Source organism: Cynoglossus semilaevis, chromosome 18, assembly GCF_000523025.1.
Source record: "Cynoglossus semilaevis isolate Cse_v1.0 chromosome 18, Cse_v1.0, whole genome shotgun sequence".
NCBI classification, from domain to species: Eukaryota; Metazoa; Chordata; class Actinopteri; order Pleuronectiformes; family Cynoglossidae; genus Cynoglossus; species Cynoglossus semilaevis.
This window is the reverse complement of record NC_024324.1, coordinates 12,905,506-12,920,184: the sequence shown is the minus strand read 5'-3', so window position 1 is coordinate 12,920,184 and position 14,679 is coordinate 12,905,506. Positions and strand designations below refer to the sequence as shown.

Genomic DNA, 14,679 nt, shown 5'->3' with positions numbered 1-14,679 from the left:
TGGAGGAGAGACTTCCTGAACACGACAATGCACACCGTTATTACAACTATGAGCAGAGGAACTGCCCACTGAGTGGACTTTTATTTTTAAATGTTTCTTAATCTAAAACATTTGTTTTTATTGGCTATAACCATAAAATACAAAAAGTTAGGAGGATACAGTGAAGTAGATACCTTTCCTGCTGCTGATTTTCCAGTGAGCCTGGAGCACTGTGGCTGATACACGTACGCAGCTGGGGATGCACTAGTGGGATAGAAAAAAAAGTACTTTAAAAGTACAGTACAGTAATTTGAAAGTTCAGAGGATGTGTTAAAAAGCAGTCCAGGTTTATGGTTTCATCATCAGTTCTTCCATTTTGTGACACAATGACAAAGGATTAAGATATAAGAAGAATAAGCCCTGTGTCTTGGGTTTTTGTGGTGGAGCTTAGAGGAGACACCATATGCCTGTACCAGAGGGTTATCTCTGTAGAACACTGGGGGTTCTGACTGGGTTGATACAGGAGAACAGCAACAACAACAACAATGTTCTTGAAGTGTTCGGAAAAGACTTTTTCTGATTGTCTGGATCTCTTAGTTTTTTCAGGATAACAACAGAACTTGTACACATTTGATATGGAAATGTGCACTATGTGCTGGAGCTATCATAATCAACCTGTTGGCCTGAACAGATTGGCCTAAAGATCAGACAACCGATAAGAGAATGAAAGTCCTTACACCCTAAATCCCTCACTGATCCTTGTGAACAACAGAGATCCTCATGTGAAGAGTTTCCCACATTATAGGACAAAGGAGCCCTGTCTCAGCAACCTGTTGAAATTCAAAACAATGTTTTTAGGTCAGCAGCACAGCATCTAGAACTTTCCATTTTTCTTTTTTGCTAAGAATGATAGACTGTAACAGACAGTGATCACACCAACTACCTGTCTTCTGAAAAGAAGCAGAGAACCCTAAATATATTCTGGCCAAACAAAATTATAAACTTCCAGTGGAGTGACACAATGACAGAATGGAAAATTCTCTGTCTCTTAAAAAAAGCAACAGAGATAGTTTGGATCGGAATAAGAACCTAAAAGAAAACACAAGAACATCTGGTGGTGAAAAGCGATGGAGAACTGAAGATGCTGAACCACATCTGGGGAACCATTCAAAGGTTGGCCCTAAAACAGGCAACAGAGAGGCAACATCACAACGGTTCCCAACAAAAGGCCTCTTAGAAAAGTATGCTCTAACACTGGCAGGAACTCTCTCTTTTCAGGCCACAGCAGCAGACAGAAATGTGCTCGCATTAGACATCACATACATCTGGTTTGTTAAGAATCAATAACCTCAAACTGTGGTTTAAAGGTATATCTATCATAACACGCCACACAACAGATCCACGTTCAACTAGAAATCTCAAGTACAGCTATTGGCCTCTGATCAACATTGTGATTGCTCTTCTCAAGGGGAAAAACACAAAAAGATTACAAGAAACGAAACAAACCCTGTCTGTATGTTAATAAGCTGCTTCTGTGACAACTATATAAGGCTTTCAAGTAACAAGACAAAAGAGGTTCAGTTTTCTCAAGCTGTTCTTCAGAAGAACAACTGGTGTCATGTAAAGGTTATCTGTGTTATCAGTGTTAGATAGGGTTCAAGCAAACACTGATTATCTGACCTATTTAAGGGTCTGGTCGACTTCCAATTTTGTACAAATCAGATCCAGTTAGTTTTACTTTGCAACGTATTTACTTTCCTTTCAGTAATCAGAACCAGCTACAGCTAAAATGGATAGAGTAGTTCCTTTTAAGTAGGAATGTAAAGTAAAATGGTCACATATTTCCTGGTTAAAAAATGTTCTGTCTTTGGTTTATGGTTTCACACCTTGACATCTCTCATGCAGCTGAGAAGCTTTTCAGCTTTTCATTTTCTGTGCAAGGTGCAAGTTAAAATGTATGTTGCAAGTAAAAACTAATGCTAAGTAGTGATTTTGCAAAATATATAATAGGTTTGAAGATTCAAATAAACAAATTCTAATATTTGCATGCAATAATGGTAACAATAAAATAAAATATAGCTTATGAAACTGTTTTCTGCACAGATAATATTAATAGCACATTAAGATAACAACAGCTCATCAAATTTAACATTCCTTGGGCAAGAAGCAGAGGTTGGTTAGCTGAAAATAACAAGCAAAGAAATGAGTCACTGACAGTAAATGTCTTCTGAAGATGACCTGGATTAGTTTAGTGTGCATGCCATAAATGTCAGACAATAAACAAAGATGGACTGTGTCCTGATTTGGAATCTATCCTGTAAATCACAAGTGACAAATAAATACACTTAAAACTGTATATATATATATATATATATATATATATATATATATATATATATATATATAAAGTCACAAAAACCCTAACAACTAAAGTGGGCCGGCTATCTTAATTCTAACATTATAGCTATGTTATATAAAACATTTTGCCAAAGCATTAATAAGTAAGACCCTTAAACAAGAGAAGGTTTTGCCAATTGCTGTGACCAAATAAAGATAATTTAAGACAGAAACAGGAAGCTGTTTGAAAACAGTCTGTATGGTTGAGTCAATTATTTGTTTGCCAAAATGTGACAGTGTCACTTTAGAAAGTGAAAATAATAGAGTGAGTTTGTCAACTTAATATAGACGTAAAATCATCTTGACACGTGAACCTAAATAATTTCCTTTGCATTATGTAGCGCCTAATCCGACTTAATACTTTATGTGCTGTAAGATTAACCCAAACACACCACAAAGGAGGATGTTGAGTGGACGTAAATTTAAATAAGGATATTTAGCTTTTTCAAGTACGACGGGTGATTATGACAAGAAAAGCAGTACAAAATATATCTTAGTGGATTATACTATACAAATATCGAGCCACCATGCATTTGTGCATTAATATATATTTAGTAATACCGACAAAACACTGCGTGTGTCCAAATGGAAGGGGAATAAAGAAACTGCGGAGAAACGGGCACAGTTTGAACGCACTTCGCAAACATGACAAACCCGTGTTTACTTGCCATTTAAACAAATAATACTTGGGTTAGCAAGAAGCTAGCGACCAATTCTAACTATCCAGAGAGTTGGTATCCTATTAAACTGTTGTGTTAATGTATTCTCTAGAGCCTTTCCTCGACAACAACTACTATTATAGTTCACTGTAGTACTTTAATTGTGTTTACCGTCATATACGTACGTTTTTCTAGAGTTTGACGAGGAGAATTCACACGCTAACAAAGCTAGCCTCTCCTCAGCCCCCGTAAAAGGGGGAAGTTCTGAGCTAGACCATATTTAACCAAAATTGTGGATTATTCTGGATAAAATGTAATTTTCCGCATACACCTACCTTCGGTATTATCTTGGTTTTCACTTTACTTCACCACAGATATAAAAACTGCTGCATCCATTTCTCAGTAAGCCCCAGTCGACAGTGGCAGACAGGAAACTTCGCAGGACAGCCTGGCTGCATTCCCCGACTCTTATTTCTGTTTGTGTTAAAGTCATGAGCAGGACACGACACATCCGGCAGATATTTCAAAACAAAACCACAGGGAAAGTCAAGAAATTAAAATGACTCATATTTGGTATCCCTAATACGACCGACGGCGGAATGCAGCGGTGTTTATATATATAATTTTTTTAAAAAGTTTACTTGCGCACAAATGCACAGGAAGAGCATAGCGTGTTCCCCCTGCTGACCCTGTACATGTTTTGTTTTCATTTACATTTTTTTAAATAGTTTATAAAAACCTAACAGTTAGCACTCACAAAACTGAAAATATCGAACATTATAAACGAACACGACTTTACGGCTTAAGACAATGCTAGAAGCATAATTTCCCCCAGTGTAGAGTACACATCAAGTTAAGTGATTAACCGTTTTCGTCGGTAGGTTCTGTAATTATACTTCAATCTTTCTCGACACATAAAGTTCAGCACTAATTCACAAACTGCACAAATTAATATCAATTCCATATTTTCGGTTTCCAGGTCATTTAATTCCTTAAGCCACCTATTCCATCGTGTTATTGCTTACATAAAAGTTCAAATACCCCATAGTTCTTGGGTTGGATGACATTTGGGTTACACTGCCATCTAGTGGGAAGAAATAATAGTTGCAGTAACATCGAGGCAAATCAAACCCCCGGTTCCATAACAACCAAGCCACCAATGGCCCACAACTCACCCATAAAAAACAATAATGTTCAGCTAAACATTCACATTTATAAAAAACAATAGGACATAACCAAATAAAAATATATTACTTAAGTCTTCCATGTTATTCTTAATTCATGTTTTTAATGCTCTAATTTGTGTTTTGCCTTGATTTCTTTTGCTATATATATTTGTAGCTCTTTGGTATTGCATTTTGGGTGTGTGGTTTATTTATTAATGATGACCTTAGAGAAATCATCGATTACTCAGACTCTTATTCAATTCAAAAATAAAACATGTGAAGCACTGACAAATCGTTGGTTGATAAGTGGGATGTCTTTCATGTCTGCTGATCTCGTCTATTCTGACACCTTAAAATATCACCAATCACAATGAATAAAGGCCAAAGAGTCAGAATTTTGGTCAGTGCTGTTTGTTGTTTTTCCATTTGTGTGATGATGAATTGATTCTGAAGCCCCTGCTCCCCCTCAGTCAGTGTAATTCATAACTGTTGCCCTGCAATTAGTGACTCACGAGTTTTACAAAAGTCACATGCTGTGGAAGGAGGAGGACAAGGAAGATGCTTTATCTTCATGTTCTTTCAGGGTCTCATTGTGTTAAAGGCCACATCAGAACTGTTAAAACCTCAAATACAGCAGTTATTTATGTCACTGACCAGGGCTGATCAAATCGTTTTGAAGCCTTATTTATCATATGTGCTAGACATGGAGGATCACATTCAAATATGGGTCACACGTCAAACCAGTCCTTAAATACTGTTGCCTACAGTAGGTGGCAGTATGCATCTATATTAAGACTAAAGTCCAGCCCAATATTGCAGTTTTATTCTGCATCCAATCCTTTATGATGAGATATTATAGCATTCGTTGTATAATATTTTCCACAGCATTCTGTATAATGAGCATTTTTAAAGTCCATGCACAATGTTCTGCCGACTCATTATTTTGGGTGAGAGTCTGTGAAAAATTGCTGTGGCCTTTTGCAACAAAGAGCAGATTTGGTATAGAAATGCAACGGCAGCAAATGTATCTGCACTGTTAATTGAAGTTAATCATCAGAAGGGTCAGGGTGGACACAGCTCAGTGGTAATCAGCAGCAACTAAAAATGGTCAGAATGTTGCTGAAATGTAAAAATAATAACTAAAAGTTAGGTGAAAAACTGTTTCTGTGAACTGAACATGGAAAAATGGCTAAAAGTGAAGTGTGACGATAAAAAATAAATTTAAAGTGGCCAAAACGTTTTCCCCATGCATGAATTTAAACTGTATCATAAACATGCATGAACCTTAAGGGTTTTTTTTTTAATTACCAAAAAAATAAAATCAGATTTAATGTCAACACCAATTGGATGTGAAGTTGTTCACTCAGATCCACCCTGTAACCAATTTAAATTCTGCTCCACAGTGTCACCACTTAAAATGTGTAATCACGACTTAATGGGTCATTTATTAGCTATTGTGACATTTGAGGATGGCTCTCAGGGATTCATCTTGCGTCAATCGTTGAATTTATCAAAAAATAAAAAATAAAAAAGGTTCTCACATCCGCATGTCTGCTAAGTTGAAGAGACAGACGTCCCCATGGAAACAGAAGTTCCATAAACAGAGTTCCTGAGTAGACAGAAAGGGATGGGGGAAATATAGACAGTTCTGAAAAGTTCGGTCCAAAATTCATGGTCATGTCAGAAACCAGGAGATTTGAACATAATGACAGGGTGATTTTATAAATTGAAAATGTTCTGGTTTTACCTGGCTCTACATTCTTAACTACTCATGACTCACCTGTAACCTTGACGCAACAGAGGTATTTTCTGTGCTCACACTGTCAGCCTTAAGCTTTTCTTCCTTGTGTGAATGAAAAAAAAAAGCATGAATGAATAAAAGCAGTCATTAGACAATGAGGGTGACTCAACTCTTTGGCGCTCCCTGCCCACAGGAAGGAAAGATGTACAAATTAGGCAACATAAAATCCATGTTCTTTAGCTAAAGAAATCCTTCAGTGCTATAAATGGTAGCGATAACTAAAGAAGATGAGACAGTGATTTACCCCTGAAGGTCTCGTACTTGGGTTATATTTTCCTCCTGTAACCTGGTGGCTCATTTTGCCATCTTATAGTCAGGGCGACTCCATGCCATGTCTCTACAATGGGCCTCTCATTGATGCTCGAGCCACCTGTGGTTCTCTGGACATGGGTTCCGTGCGCAGGAACATCCGTGCGTCTAAAATTAGTTCTTGGACTTCACGCTCTGCCATCAAAGATAATTACCATGGATGTGTAGCCATTGGCCTATTCTTAGGACGCTGTATTTAGAGAGTGCAGTGATTTCCGACTTGGGGCCAACTGCAGCTGGAGAGCAATAAATCATTAGATAAGAAATGGACTTCCTAAAATAGATGAACGGGTTTGATGAATACGTCAGGTGACTAATTAATACCAAGGTCTTTTGGATGTTACCTCATTAGTTTCATCACACAGTAGTCACTGTTTGCAAATATTGTATTTTATAGGTGTACACACTCTGAGTCAGAAATACTTTATGACCCCCAGGTGGAAATTGTTGGCATTACAGCTGCTTTGGCAAAACTTTTTTCCTCTTTGACTCAGCCTTGTTTAATCATGAACATATTTCACTGTACTGTCAGGCTGTTAGTCTCCTTAAAGTCCTCCTACTTAAAGGAACCACCGTTTAACTTCTGTCTCCACGCTGTAAAAGGTGATATTTTTCTTGTCAGGGAAAACAGTAATAAGGATCACAGTCAAAAACAACGTGTTGGTGGTAATGAATAAAAACAAGTTGATAATGAGCACATCAATTCATTGTGTGGATGATGGGTAACCAGGCACGTCAGAGAGCCGGCAGCAGCCACAGTCCTCCCTGTGGTCAGGTACAGCAGATAAAGCCAATTTGTGCAGATGGAAATGTAATTAGCTTGGAAAAGGAGTCTGGTGTCAAAGTGAACGTTCTACCAATGAAGTCAGGCAACAGGTCTTTATAGAATATTTGCTTTTCTTCACACGTCCAATCACCTTAAATTATGGGACTCTGGATTAACAACAAAAATGTACCAAACTCAAACCAAAAAGTTCAACTTAACAGTGAACCAGTGGGTGTTGACCAGCAGCATTACATGTGTTAAAACTGAACAAAGTAATGGCACAGAGAAAAGTTGGTATTAAAGTTAAAAGTCAAGTAAAAGTAAAAAGTCATCAGCCTTTCACCCAGAGATATCAGATCATGGCATATTAAAAGAAATCCAACCAAGTACGGCAACAGGCACAAAATCCATGGACTGGTATCTGTTTAAATAAAAAAAAGGTGTAAATGGGAAAATCCCACTCTGTCTTCTTATCTTTTCTTTTATCATAATATTTTTTTAAAATTTATGTACAACAGTGTTGGACTGTAGAAGACCTTTAACTTTATCGTCTTCTGTTTGAAGTCGTACCAGCTCTGCTGTAAAACACACTGAGCAGAGTGCTAATTTTAACTCATTGTCATCAAGATTTGCGTCAATGTGGACTTTGAGTTGGTCCATGACTTTTTATTATGAACAAAGAATTATTCTTCATGGATATTTTTGATTTGATTTGCATTCATACTTTCCTGACATGACTCAACGAAGGCAGAGTTGGTTAAAACATTTGTGACCAAACCTCTGCAGATCGCGGTCACGGACTTTAATCATGGCCACAAGAATAAACTTTATAAACTGCTGCCTCTCTTATTAACAGTTCCTTGTCATTTTTGCAGCAGGTACATGGCACCAAATATGTCTAAACCTGGTTGAGTTAAACAACAGCCGTAAACACTTAAAAAAACATGGAGAAATTTCTCTTAGGTGAATATTTAACATTTAATGAAAAGCAAAATGCAACTGTAACCATGCCACATGCACCCTGGTGGTGAGATATATGAATGCAAGATGTGATTCTTGCCCTTTCTATGCATCTTCCCCGAAGATTGAAGACAAAGCATGAATGGAGGCTGAGACTCGGGCAAATTGGCACTGACGATGGCTTTTGCAGCTCATTCAGAAAAAAAAAAAATCCCTGCCGTGTGCATAGGGACTCTCTGTGTCATTAAATTGTCAATCAATATTGGAATAATAGCCTGTGCTATAAGAAAGTGAGGGAGAAAACTGCACTTATGTAAAAGTGCTGTGCAATGTTCCAAATGACTCGCATTGAACGAGCGAACACTCCAGGAAGAGTTTCCATAGTTACGGCTGCATCAGAATGCTGGACATGTGCAATCCAACACCACTTGAGCTGCGAGAGAAGGGGAAAAGGCAGGTTCAATTGATGCTCTCTGCAGTGTCACAAATGGTGCCATTAAGTTCAATTAGTAAACGTCCATCCGATTACTCCAGGATGTTGTCTGGAGAGCCCTGTCGCTCTCTAACAGCCTGTGCAGGGCGCTGTGCTGAAAAGTTAACTTTGTGTGAAATAATCAATAGACACTCCAGCGCCTGGTTGAATATTCATGTTCAGGACACTTTGGGTTTGTTTAAATATCCGCACTGCATATTATATCAATGTTCCCATTGTCACAAAGTGACGAGAAAGGAGGAGTGAAGGCAGCTACGGGTGTCACAGTTCAAAGACCAGCTGAGGACACCATCTGTGCCATCATCTCGTACTAGGATTCCAAGGCAAATTGGCCTCGTTTGACCATGTGACCTGGGCTCAGTTCACATGGGCAGTCAGAACACACAGTTAATCCACATCTTGGTGTAGAGTCAGTGACTGCCCCCATGTGGTTAACATAAATACACTGTAGACATCCACATCCATCAACCTAAGTGAAGATTTCAGTTCCCTCTGTTATCATCTGATTATGATCGTCTGACCATCACATACTGGTTTTATACATGAAGAAACAAAAAAAACAAAACAAAGGCAAAGTCATAATCAACAAGTGACACCTCCAATTGGTTAATGTATAAACACATCTTATCGTTGTGCAAAGACTTTGTTTACAGCAATTTTTACTACTTCCTAAAATAAAATAAAAAAATAACTTGATCGTGCCTTTTTAATGCATGTGTTTGCTACTACCAGTTCAATGCTAATGCTAAACAATGATCACCCTAAAAACCTTCCAGTATCTGTGTCTCAAGCTTTAATAACACTGTAAACCACAGTGGAGCTCAAACTGTATGTTACCTGTTAAACTGTGAATAAATTAACACATTGTTAGATTTGTGATTTGTTGGGAGGTAACTGTGTGCTAACAAATCTTATGTGGCCTAAAAGTAACAGTCTGAAGAGGTGAAACATTTCTTACCAAACCTAAAAATCCTATTGCGTCTGATTTGTGAACATTTTTAAAACCTGCACGGACTTTAACGGTGAACAGAAGTTCAGGACCTGGAAAAATACAAGTAAGATAATGAAGCCACATTCCCAGCAGTCCTCACTACCTGCTGTAATTAACATGAACTCATTGACCCAACCATTCCGCTCTGCCCAGTCCTGATTGAAATCATCTGGGTCACTGCGGCCCTTTGCAGAGCCCTCCTGTTCCTGGTGTCCTCTCAGGTCCAGACAGACACCAGGCTTCAGCTGACAGTAGACTGAGGAGCCTGTCACCATTACAGCCATTTATTCATCTCCAATCTCTGGCCGCTCCCAGAGGGCAGCCAACTTCCTGTTGCTGGGTGACACTAATTACAGCATTGGTATTCAGTTTTGAGTCGCTGCCGGAAGCTGAGGCTGGAGCAGACACTGACGGTCAGTGCAAGCTGTCATTATTACAGCGCTGTGTGACTCCTCGTGGACGATTTGTCTGAGTGAGTTTGTCAAACGCAGCCAACTTTTGTTTTAGGTTTGTTTTCATTCATTGGATTTTACTGCTTTCTTTCGATCGCACAAACACAAAGGCATCGATAAGGGCAAACAAATCGCTCAGAGGCGGAAAAAAACAATTATTTCAATCATTCATATTTTAACAAGGGGGGGGGCAAACACTGTGTAATTAAGAATTTCCTTTTAGTTGGGGGAGTCCTTATGCAGTGGTCGCTGACATTTGTTATATCTTTTCAAATGTTGATTTAAATTTTCTGACACCTCCACATTCCACTCTCTTTCTCAATTTCATCAGTTTAATTTATTCTATGAGATTGTGTCACCACAGCAACATGGCCACCACAGGCCCAGGGTTCCTCCATATGTCTGTTACTGTGACAACATGATTGAACAGAGAAGTTCCAGCACAGAGGAGCTCCCTGCAGCTCCATCACATGAATCCATTACAGGGATTCTATTCTACTTTTGGTGTTTTCATAAGGGTGTCGTTGTTTATGAATGCACGGGGATGCAGGGTCGATTAGATGAACATCTGTGTGGTAAATTAAAAAAAAAACAAACATGAATTAATACTGCTGCCGCTGTGAGTGGAATGACGCAAAAGATGATGTGAAAATGCTCAGAATACATATGTCTCTCTCTCTATATATATATATATGTACATCCGCTGAGAAACACCAACAAAAATAGAACCAGTAATTCAATTAAATGCCACACTGTCTACATGGATTTACATTCATTAGAGCTTCAGGGAATTCAGTTCAACTGATTTACTGGCTCTGCCTGCTGTAGGCCAAAACTCCATGTGTACTTGTATGTACGTGTAGAAAAAAAGTCAAAATTGTATAGCATTATTGTATAAATATATTTATAAAACAACAATGATCTGTCTTACAATTCTGTATATATAATATATAAACACTGTGTATTTTTAAATATATATATAGTTTAGTGTATTTTCATGTTTCACAGTTTGAATCACTGTTTCACTGCCAGCGACCACTGACGTCTTTGAGCTGATCCAGTGCTGTCATTCCTAATGTTGCTCTGTATTCAATAACTACAATCAGCCCACTCCTGTTTTCTGTGCATGTGTGTTGAGGGTATGTGATTGTGTGGGAGTGTGTATATGCTTAGTTAATGTGTGTGCCCCGGGCCTGAACAGGGTCTGGAAGTGACTGTGGACGGAGCCTGGTCCCACCTTTTCATTCTCCTCCCACTGTGACGTCAATGACATTTTAATGGCGGCGGCAAATGACAGAAAATTAACACCCACACCAATCAGTCCTGTGGGAATAACAGCTCTGTGGCAATTAAAGTGTTGAGAGCTTAGTTCAGACTACAGAAAGAAACACACGTGTTCCATGTCATTTAAATTTGCTTCAGTCAAAATGAATGAAATTCCACTTTCAACACCAAAAACTATTTTAATTAGAAGCTTTTAGAAAACCACTGTGTACAGGTTCTAATAAATATTCTTCTTAAAAAATACTAAAAAGGGGGGGTGGGGGATCAGTCCTATTCCAAAAAGCTCTTGAAGACCCAGCTACTCAGAGAGCACCTCCTGCTCTAGTACTTTCTGGTATTCCCTTCAGTACTTGACTAGTTACGAAATCCCACTTTACAAAAATGACTGCCTCCTTTCAGCTTGTAAGTTAACTCTCCTCTTGTTAGTCACTTTGGATAACAGTGTCTGCTAAATGCATACATGTAAATGTAATATAAAAGAAAAGGTTCAGTTCAAGTTCTAGTATGAGTTCATGTTGCACTAGTTTACAGGCAGCCCAGTCTTCAGCCTGAGTTCACTTCACATCTGGGTCTGAGATCTAATGCAGGTACACAAGCCTTGGACGTCAGCAGAAATAAAAGCTTTATTGAAGCACATTGATTTTTCTCTTCCCTCTTTAAACACCAACAAACCAGACGCAAAACAAAAACCTGACTTGGACATTTCTTGCTGCGGTTTGCTATCGCTCCAGAGCCTCGACCTTTATAGAGGATAACAGCGGGGTTAATAGAATGGCACAGGATACAGTATCTCTCTACAGCGAGAGGCCAGACACATGCACAACATCACGTCTAAGCTCAGCAGCGGAAGTGACCATCGCAGGCTCAGGGAAGCTGCTCAGTATAATCAGGCAATGAGTTGCATCAACCACTTCCTGTGGGCAACACAAACGAGGTGAGGGGAGATCAAGGAAACGTGTTTGGAGAAGCATGAAATGAAACAAAGAGATGCTGAGTCATATCAGACCAACCACGAGAACAACACCCAAAAAAACGTTTCTTTTTTTGCTGTGAATGAATACATCAAATTGAAGTATTCCATTGAATGGACACGGTGCTGCAGGGCTATATCGTGTGCCTGTACCACGACTGTCTGGTTAGCTGTCGTTAGCTCAGGTGTCAACACACACCAACAGACGTGACTTCCATCACTGTTTATTCGACCTTCTTGTTTGCCGACATCACTCAAAGAACGTTGTAAATCTTCTTCCGGCGGGCCAACTAATTCTAAGTGTATTACTGCCACCTACTGGGCTGGGGTGTGTGCATCATTGTTACCAGAAATTAAGCTAATAACGTTGATTTTTGCCTGTGATGAATTAATCAAATTAACCTTTTTAAGTCACAGCTTTAAAAAAAGAAGGATGAACAATAATGACCTAATCAGGATGTGATTTCCAGATTGTGTCACAAAATGACCACTGAGTGCTGTAATGAAGCATTAGGTAAACTATTTTATAAAAGTTAATACGGTTTTTTCCCCACTCCAGGTGATTAGAGCCACTGAGAAAGACATGAGTCACAATGCAGCTGAAAACTTTTTTTTTTAATTTAGCTGAGTCTAAATATCCGCTCTGTCATGAATTCATTTGTTTTCATCCTCCCATATGCACATTTTCAGCTTGTTCCTCTATGAGACCGTGTCCCGGCCGAGGCAGAGCTGCTCCTCTGACTCAGATCTGCTGTTTAAAATTCAATGGCTCTAGTGTAGCCTGGGGTCTGTTGTTATTTATCAAAACGCAGTTAGAGCGTGTTGCTCCAACAGCTTCTCTGATCTTATCACTTTGTGCCTCCTGAACATTAACACTGACGTCAGCAGCCTTATTGGATATGGATTGAGTTTTTTTTTCTTCTTCTGTGAAGTGATGTCTCTCCAGCCACTGTGGACTCTCACTCCCTCAGGCCACTCACAGTCTGTGCCACAGAGATAACAATATGTGTATGTTGTGAAAACTTCAGTGTCAACACTTGTAACTCTTTGTAATCTAAGATGCTCGTGAAATCAATGCACACCAGGACTGGGAATTAGCCGGGGCTGAAGTATCTGAAGTCCCTTATGGAAGAATATCCACACTTTAACAAAACCAAAGTGGAAACTAGAAGAAACGTGTAAGCTAACATGTCATCACAATTAAAAAATGCCTCATTTAACTTACCAATTAGCTGAACAATCGATCAGAGTATACTGTAGGTAAATAGACCGAACTATGGCAAAATGTTAGCTCTTGTACAGTAGTAGCTATATATTTCTTTGGACTAACTTTAAGTACATAATGGCATAATGAAATAAAAACTGTCCAGAGTACAGGTAAAAAGACATTAGTTAGCTGCAGAACAGTAATATCAATTTCTTTGGCCAAAAGATATAGCTTTATGTTTCCTCTTCCTAGAACCTCAGTAGAATTATACAATTGTTTATTCTACACTTTTTATTCTTCTTGACTCTTTTGTCATTAATACCCCATCAGTCTGGTTTCTTCTTTTTAACTTCACTTTTGTTTTTATACCTTATGTTTATTCTTTTTCTTCTTATTCTTCTAATTTCTCTGTCATTTTGTCCTTTGATGCCAGATAATATCAATTTTAAGGAACAGTGGAAAACAATGGAAAAATAAAAACCAACTACGGTGTGTGAGAAGCTGGAAGCACATTTGAATATTAAGCCTCATTACTTTGAATTGTCATTATAACATGAATCTCTCCATCACTGTACATGTGACAGTTATAACTTTAATTTTTCGTCACCAGGTCCCAAATGATTGGGACAGAGACGGTGGTGGGGAAGGCCTGTGCGTCACTGTCTTCATCATTCTGTTTGGGTTAAAATGAAGACTTGTGAGGCTGCAGCTACTCACTGTGTACAGTTATAATCAATGACACAACCACCCACCTTGTGGCTGTGGCTGGGTACACACACACACACTCACACTCACCGACTCGCACACATCAGCCAACACTGACTCACATTAGGCAAACACAACAGTGCAGTCATAAAAATGACAATCGAATCACAGATAGGTGTCACAAAAAACAACAACATGATGCACGACATTTTAATCACTGCACTAGAAAATACACAATTAAAAATACATATCCTATTGACGATGTTTCACCTGACGTAATGTCAGTTAACCATGCGTTTGACCCAGAATGACAACAGTGACGCAGGTGGGTACCACTGAGGGAGGACACACAGGGACCAAATACAAAGAGAAAAAAAATGTTTTTCTTGTAAGAAGTTAAAGCACAGTCTGAGTCACTTGTTCTTGACTGAGAAAAAATAAAGCATGAGCTCAACCAATAGATTGATGTAACATCCGACCTCCTGGGAACTGTTCTACTGAAACTGTGTTCTACTGAAACTGTGTGTTCTACTGAAACTG

At 38.8% G+C, this 14,679-nt stretch overlaps 1 protein-coding gene and 1 long non-coding RNA gene across 6 annotated transcripts in view; both read right to left on the bottom strand.

The window, feature by feature from the left end:
* LOC103394586 (E3 ubiquitin-protein ligase RNF19A-like) overlaps window positions 1-3,527 on the bottom strand; it is a 15,794-nt gene extending 12,267 nt beyond the window's left edge. Inside the window, exons 1-2 of one of the 3 annotated variants that reach the window (XM_008331967.3) lie at window positions 3,371-3,527; window positions 174-243 (exon numbers count right to left, since the gene is read on the bottom strand). The gene's annotated coding sequence lies outside the window, so the exon portion shown is untranslated. Of the gene's footprint in view, window positions 1-173; window positions 244-716; window positions 2,289-3,370 lie in introns of those variants that run through there. The other 2 variants (XM_008331969.3, XM_008331970.3) reach the window with 2 other exon arrangements.
* Window positions 1-14,679, bottom strand: part of LOC103394590 (uncharacterized) — a 315,109-nt gene that overhangs the window by 27,029 nt on the left and 273,401 nt on the right. The gene's annotated exons all lie outside the window — the stretch shown is intronic.